Below are 16,066 nucleotides of genomic sequence, written 5' to 3' on the forward strand. Positions count from 1 at the left end.
TGATCTTTGATGAGGCTGTTCATGGCTGCTCGTTCTCCTGGAGTAAGATTGTCTTTGTATCTAAATGTTCGTTTGGTGTCTTTCAGTTCGAGTTTATCAATGTCCTCCAAAACTCTTTTGTGGAAGCTGTCTATGGAGTTCCCTCCCGGTAATGTGGGGATCCATTTGGATTTCGACTTGAGCCCACTGACAATGCTGAAATCTGATTCTATATTAAGTTCCTCTAGTAGGGTGTCCATGTCTTGAGGAGATCGTTCTACATCCGTGAGAGAGAGAAGGAGGTGTGTGGCTTGGATATCATTAATGGTTAAAATATCAGGTTCAAACTCAGTAGGGATGTTTGTAGGGTTTTTATTGATCATGATTTTATTTGAAAAATGCTTCTTCAATTTCAGTTTTCGTGTGAACTTGAACAAATCAATTTTAAGTCTACATACATCAGTATTCGAGAAGGGATTAAAGTTTAAGCCTTTGCTCAGAAGGGAAATCATGTTAGTGGTGAGGATTTTGGATGAAAGATTAATAACCTGTACCTCCCCCTCCTGTGTGTCGGTTACTGTTGCTGGTTCCCGGATCTGAGTTTCTTCCGGTAATCTTCTACCACGCCCCTTCCTACCCCTGCGGGTTTTGGTTCTAGTGTGCGGATACCCCTTCTTATCCGCTGGATCTCGCATAAAAAAGGATTTGTTTCGTTGTCAGTGCGGTTCGACTCATCTTCACTGATGCTGATAGTGCTCAGTGAAGTGCTGCTTGATGAGATAGAGCTGGCATCAGTAAGATTTGCTCCATCTCTGCTCTTAGGTGTAGATTTGTTAATCATATGGTCGTATTTTCTGTCATATGTGAAAATTCTGCCGTCAGTGTAGTCAGCCTCATCCCTTTTCAACTGTCTGGCTTTACGACTCTTGATCTCGTTCTGATGTTTAAGGAGAATCTCGTCTAGTATTGTGTAGTTCTTTACAGTGGATTCTGGGCGATTCAGATCTTTGATCTCCTGCTCCAGAATGGCAATCTCGGCTTGAAATTTCGCGACCTTGCGGTCAGAGCTCTCAATGAGAATATCCATGAGGATATTGGAGTTGTTAATCAAAGCGTCTTCCCATTTACTTAAAAGATCAGGGTCTAGATTGTCATATGTGGGGAAGATCTGTGCTCTCAAACCTCTCGGTATGCGCTTGAGTCTGACATACTGTTTCAAAGTGATGCCATCCCACCACTTAGAATTTTCTAATTTTTTGAGTTTTTCCAATCTTACAAATTTGTCCCTCAGACCCTCTTCCTTGGTACTGTTAGGAACATTGGTTGAGGTAGCTCTATGTGTGGACATACCTTTTGCCAGGTTTTCGAAAAGCTCTTCGGCAGCTTTATCGCGATTCATGGTGAGGAATAGAAGGTGCTATCCTCTGGAATGAAAAAGTGATAACAATACGTAGCGGCTGCCCCCCTGTGCAATGAGATTGAAGCTGTGGGGAACGGGTTTTTTAGAAGTTCAGGGAAATGCTGGGCGCACAACTTACGTAAGTGTAAAGAAAGGTTAGGTCTGGGTGCAAAAAGGTGAGGGGAAAAAGGCCCTAAACCCCTCTAAAGAGTGTGCAGGGCACACGTTTAACAAATACAAAACAATTACCCAATGCACACCAATAAACAGTACAGAAAGAGATGTCTCAATGGGCATAATATTGTACAAATGACCAAGTTCAGAACAGAAAAGAGGGAAGCGAAGTTGTGCGGTTCCTCTTTAATTGTATGGATGGCCAGCCGACACGTGTTTCGTCGTTAAGCGGTAACAATGCTTGTACGACTCATCAGGGCTGGGGAAGATACAAAATACATGATGGAATAGATAGTCCACACAACAAAATGAAGTTTTTCTTGTAGCAACTAGTGATTGCGTCTAGTTCTTGGTGCGCGTGAGAGTGCAGGTGAAGGTGGTGGTAATAATAACTTGATATAAGTTCAACTGGTTTTATAGTGGTAGCACACAGTGCCAAACACGGTGAAGACGAAAAAACCGTAACGACGGGTGTCAGGAGTGATTGAATGCAGGTGCGTGAAAAGGTGCAGGTGTGGGTGGTGCCGGTCGTCAGATGCCTATGGTAACTGGGTTGTCCCCTATTGGGAGTAGACAGATGAGGGTAAGTATCCTGTGATCGTAACATGGGTGATTGTGCCAACTGTGGTGGTTCTAGATAAAATAGGATTGGTGGTCCTCCGATGGTGTTGCTGAAGCATGCAAAACACTACGCGGGTGGAATCAAAAATGTAAAACAGGAGGGGTGGGGGAGGAAATGGTTTAAGAGTGCACGCGCACGTTATTAATGTGGGAAGTAAGACGGAATTGGCTGAGTACTTCCTACCTGTAACGCGATGAAATAGGGCCATAGGTCTATGGGGAAGAAGAATGAAAGAGGGAACAAAAATGGCAAGACAATGTATCAGGTTCAATCGAAGTTGAGAAATAATAATAGCGAGGAGCACTGTACATTTGAGTACGGTCCCATGCATGGATATTATCACAAACCAAAATAATTATTGAAAAAATGTGCAGACATGAAAGACTCACCGCTAAGCCGGTGATACTTCCAACCCGGCCCCTGCTCGAGACCAGGTTACTGCTCGTCGGTAATTGGTGCTCCAAATATCGAGAGTACTGCAGTTAGGGCACGCTGTTGTAAAATACAATAAAATATTGTATTAGTGAGACCCACTGGTGGCGCATACATAAAGTAAAAGCAAGGTCCTATCATAAGGAACGGGGCGTAGTTAAGGTAACAGAATCATTCATAGAGATTGAGTCTCAAAGTAAAAGAGAAGCTCTCACCTCTGTGTTTCAGAATCGGTGCTCCAGGCAATTATGGTGTATACGGAGCCACAAATGAATAAAGCGAAGCCTCTGTTTACGTGGTGCTTAAATGTCTGGGTTGGACGATCCGTAGTGATGGTCCAAGATGCTAGTGCTCGCACAAGTATGTGCGTTCTGTGAGGGACAAGAAAGGATAGAGCGAGCATTAGTATGCTCGTTTACACAAGACCGGAAAGGCGGTCTTGTCATCAAGAACGTGGGGATCGGACTAGAATACTCCGTGCGAGGGAGCCTAACAAAGGAATAAATAGACAAAACGAACAAGGGGCTTACCAGAGATTGAAGCGAGTTGCTGGTGGCACAGTCTGCGGGATGTGTAACTCCTCACAGCGGTTCCGGGTGCGGACACGTGATTCCGACCCGGAAATGAATTTATAGCTATTCGGCGAAATTGCCCGTATGTGGACAGCTAGAGCGCTGTTGCCTCTGGTTCGGTTTCTGTTTTGAAAGGAGCATGGAGCTTGTTTCAAGATGTGCGCAAAAAGGGCCAGGGCGAATCAATCCGTCCAGTCGAGGTAATGGCATGTATCAAAGGTGTCTAGACAGTATTTGTCAGTAATTATATACTGCGTGGCGAGATATTATGGGGTTTGACAGTTTACAGCCAATATATCAATGATTTGGGAGTGAACGGAAATTGGACAAGATACCAATTACTGCGTAGATAAGTCCCGCGATAAGACAAAAAATTATATAGTATCCGCGAAAAATAGTGAAATAAGTAATCGAAAGTTATAATCATCATGCAAAGGGGTGGTCATGCATCCGATCCACGACGTGTAGAGGTGATCAGTGACACATTAACATGGGCATGAAAAGCACATAATACATCGCATCGGTCGTATCAACTCAATAAGGGCAACATGTAAAGGTAAAAAGGTAGCTGATCAACACATCTCATCCCAATGAATTGTGGAAAATTATGCAAATGATCCAGATTGGGCACAAAAGTACATGATAGCATAGTTAAATGGAAATGCCTGCAGATTGATGGTGTTGCGTGTCCATTATGACACGAAGTGAGTGACATGAGTATCGCAGTAACATTTGTGGCATGGAATCAACATACATGTGTTACAAAGATGCAGACAAAAACAATAGTGTCATAACCAATAGTAGCCTCATGGACACTTCAATGCGAGACACTGCCGCAAGGGCAGTGGCGGAACAAAGTACAGTAGGTCTGGTATAATGTTCCCTACAGAAATGACAAGATTATAGCATGTAGAGACTCGCAAGCAGGAAATGATCAAAGGGGTCGGAAATGTACACAGGGATTCAGTCCCCTAGAAAGAATTGCATCTCCTGGTCATAATTGAGCCCCTGGGTCACGGTGCGAAGGCGGAGAATCCATGTTGCTTCTAGGCGTCTTAGCTTGAGTTCTCTATTGCCGCCTCGTAGTAATTTACGTAGGGAGCACCATCCGCCCGTTAAAAGAAAGAATAGCGGAACATATAAGGGCGCTACACAAACAGGATCCTAGATATCCAGTGGCCCTACACGCGGCTGCGTGTGGCGATCAATCTTTGGACAAACAAGTTTCGTTCTATGGGATTGACACTGTCCCCATTGGTGCACGAGGCGGCAATAGAGAACTCAAGCTAAGACGCCTAGAAGCAACATGGATTCTCCGCCTTCGCACCGTGACCCAGGGGCTCAATTATGACCAGGAGATGCAATTCTTTCTAGGGGACTGAATCCCTGTGTACATTTCCGACCCCTTTGATCATTTCCTGCTTGCGAGTCTCTACATGCTATAATCTTGTCATTTCTGTAGGGAACATTATACCAGACCTACTGTACTTTGTTCCGCCACTGCCCTTGCGGCAGTGTCTCGCATTGAAGTGTCCATGAGGCTACTATTGGTTATGACACTATTGTTTTTGTCTGCATCTTTGTAACACATGTATGTTGATTCCATGCCACAAATGTTACTGCGATACTCATGTCACTCACTTCGTGTCATAATGGACACGCAACACCATCAATCTGCAGGCATTTCCATTTAACTATGCTATCATGTACTTTTGTGCCCAATCTGGATCATTTGCATAATTTTCCACAATTAATTGGGATGAGATGTGTTGATCAGCTACCTTTTTACCTTTACATGTTGCCCTTATTGAGTTGATACGACCGATGCGATGTATTATGTGCTTTTCATGCCCATGTTAATGTGTCACTGATCACCTCTACACGTCGTGGATCGGATGCATGACCACCCCTTTGCATGATGATTATAACTTTCGATTACTTATTTCACTATTTTTCGCGGATACTATATAATTTTTTGTCTTATCGCGGGACTTATCTACGCAGTAATTGGTATCTTGTCCAATTTCCGTTCACTCCCAAATCATTGATATATTGGCTGTAAACTGTCAAACCCCATAATATCTCGCCACGCAGTATATAATTACTGACAAATACTGTCTAGACACCTTTGATACATGCCATTACCTCGACTGGACGGATTGATTCGCCCTGGCCCTTTTTGCGCACATCTTGAAACAAGCTCCATGCTCCTTTCAAAACAGAAACCGAACCAGAGGCAACAGCGCTCTAGCTGTCCACATACGGGCAATTTCGCCGAATAGCTATAAATTCATTTCCGGGTCGGAATCACGTGTCCGCACCCGGAACCGCTGTGAGGAGTTACACATCCCGCAGACTGTGCCACCAGCAACTCGCTTCAATCTCTGGTAAGCCCCTTGTTCGTTTTGTCTATTTATTCCTTTGTTAGGCTCCCTCGCACGGAGTATTCTAGTCCGATCCCCACGTTCTTGATGACAAGACCGCCTTTCCGGTCTTGTGTAAACGAGCATACTAATGCTCGCTCTATCCTTTCTTGTCCCTCACAGAACGCACATACTTGTGCGAGCACTAGCATCTTGGACCATCACTACGGATCGTCCAACCCAGACATTTAAGCACCACGTAAACAGAGGCTTCGCTTTATTCATTTGTGGCTCCGTATACACCATAATTGCCTGGAGCACCGATTCTGAAACACAGAGGTGAGAGCTTCTCTTTTACTTTGAGACTCAATCTCTATGAATGATTCTGTTACCTTAACTACGCCCCGTTCCTTATGATAGGACCTTGCTTTTACTTTATGTATGCGCCACCAGTGGGTCTCACTAATACAATATTTTATTGTATTTTACAACAGCGTGCCCTAACTGCAGTACTCTCGATATTTGGAGCACCAATTACCGACGAGCAGTAACCTGGTCTCGAGCAGGGGCCGGGTTGGAAGTATCACCGGCTTAGCGGTGAGTCTTTCATGTCTGCACATTTTTTCAATAATTATTTTGGTTTGTGATAATATCCATGCATGGGACCGTACTCAAATGTACAGTGCTCCTCGCTATTATTATTTCTCAACTTCGATTGAACCTGATACATTGTCTTGCCATTTTTGTTCCCTCTTTCATTCTTCTTCCCCATAGACCTATGGCCCTATTTCATCGCGTTACAGGTAGGAAGTACTCAGCCAATTCCGTCTTACTTCCCACATTAATAACGTGCGCGTGCACTCTTAAACCATTTCCTCCCCCACCCCTCCTGTTTTACATTTTTGATTCCACCCGCGTAGTGTTTTGCATGCTTCAGCAACACCATCGGAGGACCACCAATCCTATTTTATCTAGAACCACCACAGTTGGCACAATCACCCATGTTACGATCACAGGATACTTACCCTCATCTGTCTACTCCCAATAGGGGACAACCCAGTTACCATAGGCATCTGACGACCGGCACCACCCACACCTGCACCTTTTCACGCACCTGCATTCAATCACTCCTGACACCCGTCGTTACGGTTTTTTCGTCTTCACCGTGTTTGGCACTGTGTGCTACCACTATAAAACCAGTTGAACTTATATCAAGTTATTATTACCACCACCTTCACCTGCACTCTCACGCGCACCAAGAACTAGACGCAATCACTAGTTGCTACAAGAAAAACTTCATTTTGTTGTGTGGACTATCTATTCCATCATGTATTTTGTATCTTCCCCAGCCCTGATGAGTCGTACAAGCATTGTTACCGCTTAACGACGAAACACGTGTCGGCTGGCCATCCATACAATTAAAGAGGAACCGCACAACTTCGCTTCCCTCTTTTCTGTTCTGAACTTGGTCATTTGTACAATATTATGCCCATTGAGACATCTCTTTCTGTACTGTTTATTGGTGTGCATTGGGTAATTGTTTTATCATTGAAAGGGTAGTGGGTCCACCCAGTCGGTTTCTGTCAGAGTGGTGGAGGAGAAACCAATCCAACCTGGTGCTGGCAGGATCTGTGTAGACATAAGGCTGTCAAACCACACTATCAACAGGGAGAGCCAACTAATGCCCATGGTGGGTGACATTGAGGGTGAGCTCTCAGAGTACAAGTGTTTTTTAAAAATGGACTGGAGTTCAGGGTACCACCAAATACCTCTACACCCTGATTCCTGCCAAATAACCACTGTCTTACCTTACATCGTAAAGAGGTGGTACAAAAATCTAAACTCCTGTATCACCAGTGCCACGGATGTTTTTCAAAACATCATTAAAGAAGTCCTGAAAGAGCTACAAGAATTGCTAAATGTTGGTAATGAAATTCTTGACCACGCTTGATAGCTGCCACACCCGCCTTGGAGTTGTGTTTGCCTGGCTAAAAGACCATGGCTAACACTTGACAGGGAAAAGTGTGAGTTTCTCAAGCAAAGCATCAGTTTGTTTGGATACCAGTTTTCTGCACATGAGTAGCACCGGACCCAGAAGCAAATCCACAACGCTCCTGCAAAAACATCTGTATCAGGGGCTTCCTTTGAATGCTCTCATATTGTGGCTGTTTTATCGACAACTTGCCTGACCTCAATGCATTACTGAGTGAGCTCACCAAATCTTCCACTCCCTGGGTATTGGGAAGAATAGAGGAGCATGCTTTTTGGAACACAAAATGGGCATTCTCTGCTGAAACCAATCTTGCATTCTTCAAACCCCAGAAGAAACCTGAACTAGCAGTGGATGCCCATTCAAAGGACTATCACAATGCCGAAGTTACAGAGACTGGGCTCCTGTAGCCTGTGCAAGAGAACTCTAACGAGGAAAGATATTCACAAATTGAAAAGAAAACCAACGCTGTTCACTGTGGGTGCCGCCATTTCCACATCTATTTGTACGGCCATCCATTCAGTTTACATGGACCCTACACCACTCATACCATTTTCAGGGAATCTGCCTTCAAACTACTGCCCAAGATTAAGAAGTGTATGGTACAGCATCAAGAATTTCAGTTCACCATTGAGTACTGGACAGGCTCCTCTGCACCATGCCTGATTTTCTTTAGGTGGTTTGGAGTGCAAAAAACGACGGATTTAGGCCCAGGTCTCTGTACTGGGGTAAATCTATGAAATTGTTCTGCATTCTGACCATCAACTGTTGTTTTTGCAATTGATTTTCTTTTGAGGCATGCTAGACACGTCAGTCCTGCAGAAGAAGAGATGCCCATGACACCGAAGAGTAGATGAGATTGGTGCTCGATTGAGCTAGACCACTCCCAATGCCTTGATGTCACAGAAAATACCCATCTGGGTGACTGCCTCCAATTGGCCATGATGGCAGTCTGGACCAATAACTGGGATGCACTACTGAACAACTTCGCTCACCGCAGGGAGGAAACCCAGCGGGCCCTCCAATCCCTCCACCATGTGCGATAGGAGCCATCCATCACTGAAAAAGGGTGCCTCATGTAATATACATGGTTGGTCCTTCCCGAAAGCCTAAGACAACAGGTGATCCAACTAGCCCAAAGATCACATTAAGCCCTAGAGAGGACCAAAATCCAACTCCTGAGCAAGGTCTGGTTCCACTGGCTTAACCATCTCATAGACGAAGCAATGCAAAGTTGTGTGGCATACCAAACCCCTAGTAATCCTGACCCTCTAGCCCTGCCATTACTGAATTTAGACATCACACTTTGGGTCCAAGGGCCAGTGCCGTTTTCGGCAGCCTCCCTGACTGCAATCAAAAATTTCTCTAGGTACCCTGAAGTAGATATAGTGCCATCCATGTCGGCCACAGAAGCCATCCTGAAATTTTAGAAGATCATGGCTACCCATGGCCTTATAGATGAGGTATGAACAGATAGCGGGCCACCATTTAATAGGTGGTAGTGGGCTGAATAGCTCCAATCCTGGAACATTAAACATAGGCACATCACACCACATTGGCCCCAAAGCTAATGGGGAGGTAGAGCAATTTGTGCAGATCCTAACGAAGATCCTCCGTATCACCAACACAGAAGACACAAGTGTAGAAGACACTATATATATATACATTCTTGGAGGAATAAAGGGTGACACCCAGTTCCACCAAGGGAGTCTAATCAAGTCTACGGTGTCTGGGGAGAGCTGTAACTGACATCATCCCACATCACCTGGTCTGGGCAGAACACCAAAACACCCGTGACCAATTGGAGGTTCCGCTTGAGCGCAGCAACATTTATGCCAGTTGCAGGAGGCGAGCTGAGCATTGTGACATACGAATAGGAGAACATGCCAGACACAATTTCTGCTTTTCCACGTGAGGCCCACCCCTGGTTGTGTGGCGTAGTTTCCACCCCACAGTAGGAATAATGTTAAATGGACTGCATAAACGTTGGGAAAGGCGTATTCTATTCACCCCCCCTGGATATGTTGTCTTGGGAAACCACCACCTGTGTTGCAGAACCTTACGGAGTCCGGAGAAGCTCAGGATCAGGTGACCGGTCGACTTAGTTGTGGTGGCTGCAAATGCAGGGGAGTGACTCCTTCACTCCAAAGGAGATTCCTTCAGGTGTCTTTGATGCCCACAGACCTTGGAAGGTTCCTGTATGGTGCACAGACAATGCAGCAGACTGGAAGGGAGATGAAGTTGGGCCTAACGATGTCCAGTGAAGTCCAGAGTGCCCAGGCGGTAGAAGTAAAAGTGGTGTTTGATCTTAATCTTGTCACAAGACGAATCTAGGGACCTACACACAGGTATGCTCTTACTTACCCTTGGGAAAGGGTTGGGACGATTAAGGGGACCCTCCCAGGGGAGGGTCTGGACAGGGGTGAAGTTACTCCCATGTCCTTTGTCCTGTTTCGCGCCAGAGCGTGAGCCAATGGCTCCCAGGACTGCTTTGAACTGGGCTAAGCACATTGACACCAAATGTGCCCCTCATGCAGACTGAATGGCACTGGCAAGCGCACCCACCCTACCCCAATACACTTAATCCTTTCTGGGAGGTGGTCACACCTCCTTGTGACAGGATGCCTATTGTTCTGCTTTCCCCTGCTCGAGCTTGGCTCAGCAGCAGGAGGGCAGAATCGTGTCTCTGGGCGGCAGCAACCATTTTGTGCTGTCCGGGTCAAGAAGGCTGAACACTGAGATCCTAACGGTGGGCTCTTCCAGTGCTTGGAATCATACCTGTCACACTGTTTACGGTGTGGGGGTATGATTCCAACATGGTTGATACCAGATAGGATTTATTGCAGCCAGTTTTTTTTTTTTTTAAAGACCTTTATTGCACATGAACGTCAGGACACAGCTTAGGGCCTACAACCGCTGGGGCCGGCCGCGAACATTTCAGTGTTAAATTTACCATATAAAGAATTACACAGCCGTTCAGCCGGCATCCCAGGGGCCCGGCGGCAAATATTCCTCGTGTGCTTAACTGAGCTATTATCATTGTCTGAAATTACAAAGGTCTGCTTTTTTAACTGTAGAACCAAACATTCCTTGAAAACAAGGTCACAGCAGTAGAAAAACACAAAGCGAACCCAGAGGGTAAATAGACATCTATCCACAATCACAGTATCATTAATATTAGTGACGCACTCCAGAACCGTTCCTAGTCCCTCCCTCTCTCGTAAATGTCGGGAGTTCTCCAAAGCTGCAGGGCTTGGCACCCCCTACAGCTACAGTATAGTTTTATTTCTCAATCCGATAAACACTCATCTGAGTCCTCTCTCGGTGGTTCACAAATGTTTCCCCTATACCTGTTCCACGCCCCCCAGATCAGACCCCATTTCTTGGGGCAACCTCTCCGAACAAACACTGCCTTCTCAGCCACCATCGCATCATCCATGTCGTTGCACCATTCTCTCAGTTTGGGCACTACAGGTGATCCCCACAGTTTAGCCACATTGCGCTTCGCTACCATCAGGCCCAACATTACCCAATCCTGCTGTCGATGGGTTAAGTCCGTAGCTTCCCATATGTTCAGTAAGCAGCAGCGCGGGTCGGGCAGCAGTGAGGTATTCACAGTCTGAGAGATAGTTCGCATCACCGCTGTCCAGTACCCTGCCAACCTCCCGCAATCCCAAATGGTATGATAGAACGTCCCCCTCTCTCCGCACCCACGGAGACAGTAATCTTGTTCAGCCTTTCCTATCTTGTACAGGACCGTCCTGGTATAGTATGTACGATGTAGTACTTTCAGCTGCACCAGCTTAAGCCTGGAGGGAATCGCAGACTCGCGCGGTGACGAGAGAGCCTCCTGCCACTCCGAGTCATCAAGGTCACCTATATCCGCCACCCAACTGGAGCGTAATTTGGACAACATGTCGGGGAGGTTGTTAACTAGTTTCCGGTATGTGTAGGAGGTGGCTTTTTGGGGCAAGTGTTCCTTTAACAGTCTGTCTTCTAGAGGGGTAGATTCCTGCAAATTCATACCCGCCGGAATGGCTGCTCTCAGTGCATGCCATATCTGCATGAACCTGTACTGTTCGGACCTAGCCATACCATATTTGGTCTGTAGAAATCCAAAATCTACGACTTTGTGATTTTTCCAGAGGTCCCCCACCACTGAAATTCCTATGGCGTCCCATGCCTTGAACCCCTTAGTATTGCCCATGTAACCCAACCTGTGTGAGTCCCACAGGGGTGTCATCTGTGTAACTGTGTTTGCGCAGTGAAGGCGTCTGTGTGCTTTATACCAGATTTGGATAGTGTGACGGGTCGGGCCATGTAGCTCAGACGGGATGGTGCGGCTATAAAGGTTTCTCAGCAGGCCCCGGGAGTCGATATTCTGCCTGTCCGCCATGTAGGCTGGTTCCTTTTGTGGGGCGTGCAGCCAGTAGTTGATCTGTTTAAGGTGGGCAGCCCAATAATACAACTCAATACTAGGGAGCGCTATACCCCCATCGTACCAGTCTTTCACCTGCTTGTCCTGAGCAATACGGGCCGGTTTCCCGTCCCAGAGCAGATTAGAAACTGCCGCTGCGATGGCTTTAAAATAGGAGGGGGGCACTGGAAACGGTGTGTTCTCAAGGAGGTACAAAAAAAGGGGGCAATGCCATCATTTTAAACAGGGCGGCTTTGCCCAAAAGAGTGAGTGGAAGGGAGCGCCACACCCTGACATCTCTAATAAACCGTTCCAGGGGGGGTTTCAGGTTCAAGACGTGGAATTCGTCCGGGTCAGGAGTGACGTAAACTCCCAGATATTTAAAGGGGGCGTTAGTGTAATTTAACGGACAGTCCCTCGGTAGGGGGGGGGCGACCAGCAAGAATGAATAGAACTGACTTTGACCAGTTAATTCTATAGCCCGATACTCTCCCGAACTTCTCGCAGACATTGAGTAGTGCCGGGACCGATTTCCTCGGGGAGGTGAGATAGAGCAGGACATCATCAGCGTATAGTGATATCCGATCCTCCCATGTCGGTGACCATCGGATACCCCTAATGGATGGTTCCCATCTGACCAGTGGCTCCAGGACCAATGTAAACAGCAGAGGAGATAATGGGCAACCCTGCCTCGTCCCACGCCCGAGCGGAAAGTCCCTGGAGATGTGTCCATTCGCCGCCACCTGAGCCAAGGGGCCGGTGTAAAGCAGTCGGACCCACGCACAGAATTGGGGTCCGAAGCCCATGTGGCGAAGCACCGCAAATAGATAAGGCCACTCCACAGTGTCAAACGCCCTAGTGGCGTCCAGGGAAAGCAATACCGCTGGTTCCTGTATACACTCTCGGCGAGCCAGCACCGATTGGAGACGTCGCAAATTATGCGAGGTATTACGATTCTGCATAAAGCCGGACTGATCCGGGTGTACCAGAGTGGCAAGGTGGGGGGCCAACCGCAGCGCCAATAATTTGGCGAGGATCTTTGGCTCCGCATTGAGCAGGGAAATAGGGCGGTAAGAGGTACATTCCTCTGTTGCCTTACCAGATTTGTGGATCGGGATGATTGTGGCCAGACGTTGATCCTGCGGTAGCATACCCTCTTCTAGGCTGTCCCTGAACATGTTAAGGAGATGGGGGGCCATCGTCTGGGCTGTTTGTTTGTACAGTTCCACCGGGAGACCGTTGGGTCCCAGTGCTTTCCCAGACGCCAGTGCCTCCGTCGCGTCCCTCACCTCCTCCACGGTAATATCGGCCTCTAACAAAAGCGCTGTCTCAGGTGAGAGACAGGGAATCGCCAGATCCTTAATGTAGTCATATGCCTCCTCCGCCGAGAATCTCGCCTGGGGAGCGTAGATCGCTTCATAGTGATCAGCCAACAGGTCAACTATGGCACCGGCGTCAGAGGTCGCGCTTCCGTTAGGCAACTTCAATTGTGCAATGACTCTACCCGCCCTTTCTTTTTTATCGAGCCAAGCCAGCATTTTTCCTGCTTTATCGCCCAGTTCGTAAACCCGGTGTCGGGTGGCCTGAATCGAGGACCTAACCATTTCCTTCTGATATGCCATCCATTCTATTCGGTACAGCCGGACCGCCTGGGCGGCTCCCAGAGATGGATTTGAGTCCTGTCTAGAGATGGCCGTTGCAAGGGCCTCCTCCAGGGTGCTAAGTTCTTGCTGTTGCGTTCTCCTGTGGGCCGTTACCGACGCAATTGCTTGCCCCCGCAACACTGTTTTAAACGCTTCCCACAGGGTACTCAGGGAGTCTACTGAGCCCGCATTCTCCCCAAAAAAGTGCTCAGCAGTAGTGGTGAGGGATTTTTTCAATGGGGCGTGTTGCAGATAATTCGCATGAACCGGAAACATACGGGACCTATGAGAGCGATGGTTCGTGTATGTGAGTAGTAGCGGGGAGTGGTCGGAGATCCCTCTGGGGCAGATTACCACCTCTACCACCCCACGAAGCCCCTCACCCGACGCCGCCCCTGGCTTCGGCGTCCCCCCGGGGACCCTATGCGCTCTTTCAACAGAAAAGAAACGGGAGAGACCCCTCGGCTGCAGCTTCGTCGTAATTAGCTCTTCCACGTATAAATCCATCGAACGTTTGCCCTCCGACTCCGGTATGCCCAGGATGCGGACGTTGTTTCTCCGTGACCTCCCTTCTTGATCGTCCAGTCGTTCTTGCAGCTTCTTGGCAACCGCTTCCAGTCGTTCAGTGGCTAACTGCAGCTCAGAGGTGTCCTCCACCAACGATTTAGTTACCACTTCCACCTGGGCCACACGCTCCGTTATTTTGTGGAAGTCCGCCCTCAGCAGCCCAACATCAGTAGAGATTGCTCCCACCGTCGCCTGTACACTCGTAAGCATCTTCATCAGATCCTCCAATGTCACCCGTTTGGGGCCCTCACCTTCCGGACTCTTGCCCGCGGAGGGGCGACCCTCCGAATGATTTGCGGCAGTCTTGTCGAAGGCACATTTTTCCAGCTTTGCCTGTGCTGCGGCGGCCCTGGGACCTCTGTTCGCCATAGTTCTAGGTAGCCAGCACGTGGGGGGGCCGCTTCACAGTGCAGCCTCAGCAACAAGATGGCGCAGATCGCCAAAGTTCCACCACTTCACTAGGTGCGCAGGTCAATAGCGCTGTTGGTCAGGGAGCAGTGTGCAGTCCGACCTCCTCCGTCTCGCAAGGGACCCTGCTGGACCCCAAAGCTGACGCTCCTGTGCAGCACTAGGTGATCCTCCGTCAGCCGTTATACCCACTGCCCCTCGCTGCACACCACTGGGCCCAGAGTTGAGAAGCAGCGGGCACGGAGGTCACGGACGTGTTTCCGGATATGGGCGCTCACCGGTTCTCGTGGTTCAGGGCAAGATCAGCCGCCTTCGCACCCCCGCACTCAAGGGCCCCGGCACAATACTCGGGAAAGCAGCCACTGTCTGACTCAAGGGCCGGTGGCACTCTTCGCTCCTACCTCCCAGCCAGTCAAATGCGTCCTCCGCTTCAGGGCGCTCCACCCGGAGCCCAGCAGTCTTTCACTCTTGTGCCCTGAAGAGCAATGTCACAGGTCAGCCAGCCGTTTTTATTCAAGCATCACTGCCAGGCTTCGTATCGACTGTGAAGCCAGTCACGGGCCACTCGCAAGGTATCCGCACCTCAGGGCAGCGTGGGCGTGGATCGAGGCTGCTCAGGGGGAGAACCCCCGTCTGGAATGGCGCGTCGCTTCTGGGGGACAAAAACTACCGTCGGCGTGGTCCGCCGTCACCATCGGCTCTTTCCGGTCCGGCCGCCCGTCTCACGGCTACTTCCGGTCGGGCTGCGGTGTTGCGGCAGGTCGGCGCTTGCACACGCGGCAGGGCCCCTTCTGGACCGCCGGAGCTCCACCGGTTATCTTTGCTCGATTGTGGCTGGGGAAGCGTCAGCCGGCGTCGCTTGGTTTCCTCACCCAGAGTCCGCGTCTGATGGTACACTGGTGGCGGATTAGTAGTCGGATCAGTGTAAAAGGAGCCGCCTCGGTGTCAGAGCACTCGCGCTACGCAGCCATCACGGTCGGCTCGTAGCCACGCCCCCCTGCAGCCAGTTTTGAGATGGTCATCGCGTACTTATGCGGTGCCTCTCTACACAGTATAGGGCTGCTTCACTTACAACTCGGGAGAATGGACTCCGTGGGCTGTACAGGTGTCCTGCTCATGCAGGGGTACCCTCACACTTAGAAGCAAGCACCCTGCCTTCAGGATTGATAAGGCCTGCTATAGGGGTGACTTATAGGTTTTATGTGCAGTGAGCCTAGATATAGGAAACCTGTATCTTTAGTATGTACTGCTAGCCCCAACATACACACGCTGCAATGGCAGGCCTGTAGTTCCATTTTGAATGGTCTCTCATGGGTGGAACAATGAATGCTTAAGCAAATAGGGGGTCCTCTGGGGTACCTATTCCCTGGGTACCTTAGTACCATATACTAGGGACGGATAAGTACCTAAGTAATGAACACACCAATTTAAGGGAGAAAGCAGATAGACTGGGGTCCTGATTAGCAGGATCCCAGCAGACTACTCAGTAACAGTTTAGCA

This window comes from Lissotriton helveticus, chromosome 8 (assembly GCF_964261635.1).
Source record: "Lissotriton helveticus chromosome 8, aLisHel1.1, whole genome shotgun sequence".
Classification (NCBI taxonomy): domain Eukaryota; kingdom Metazoa; phylum Chordata; class Amphibia; order Caudata; family Salamandridae; genus Lissotriton; species Lissotriton helveticus.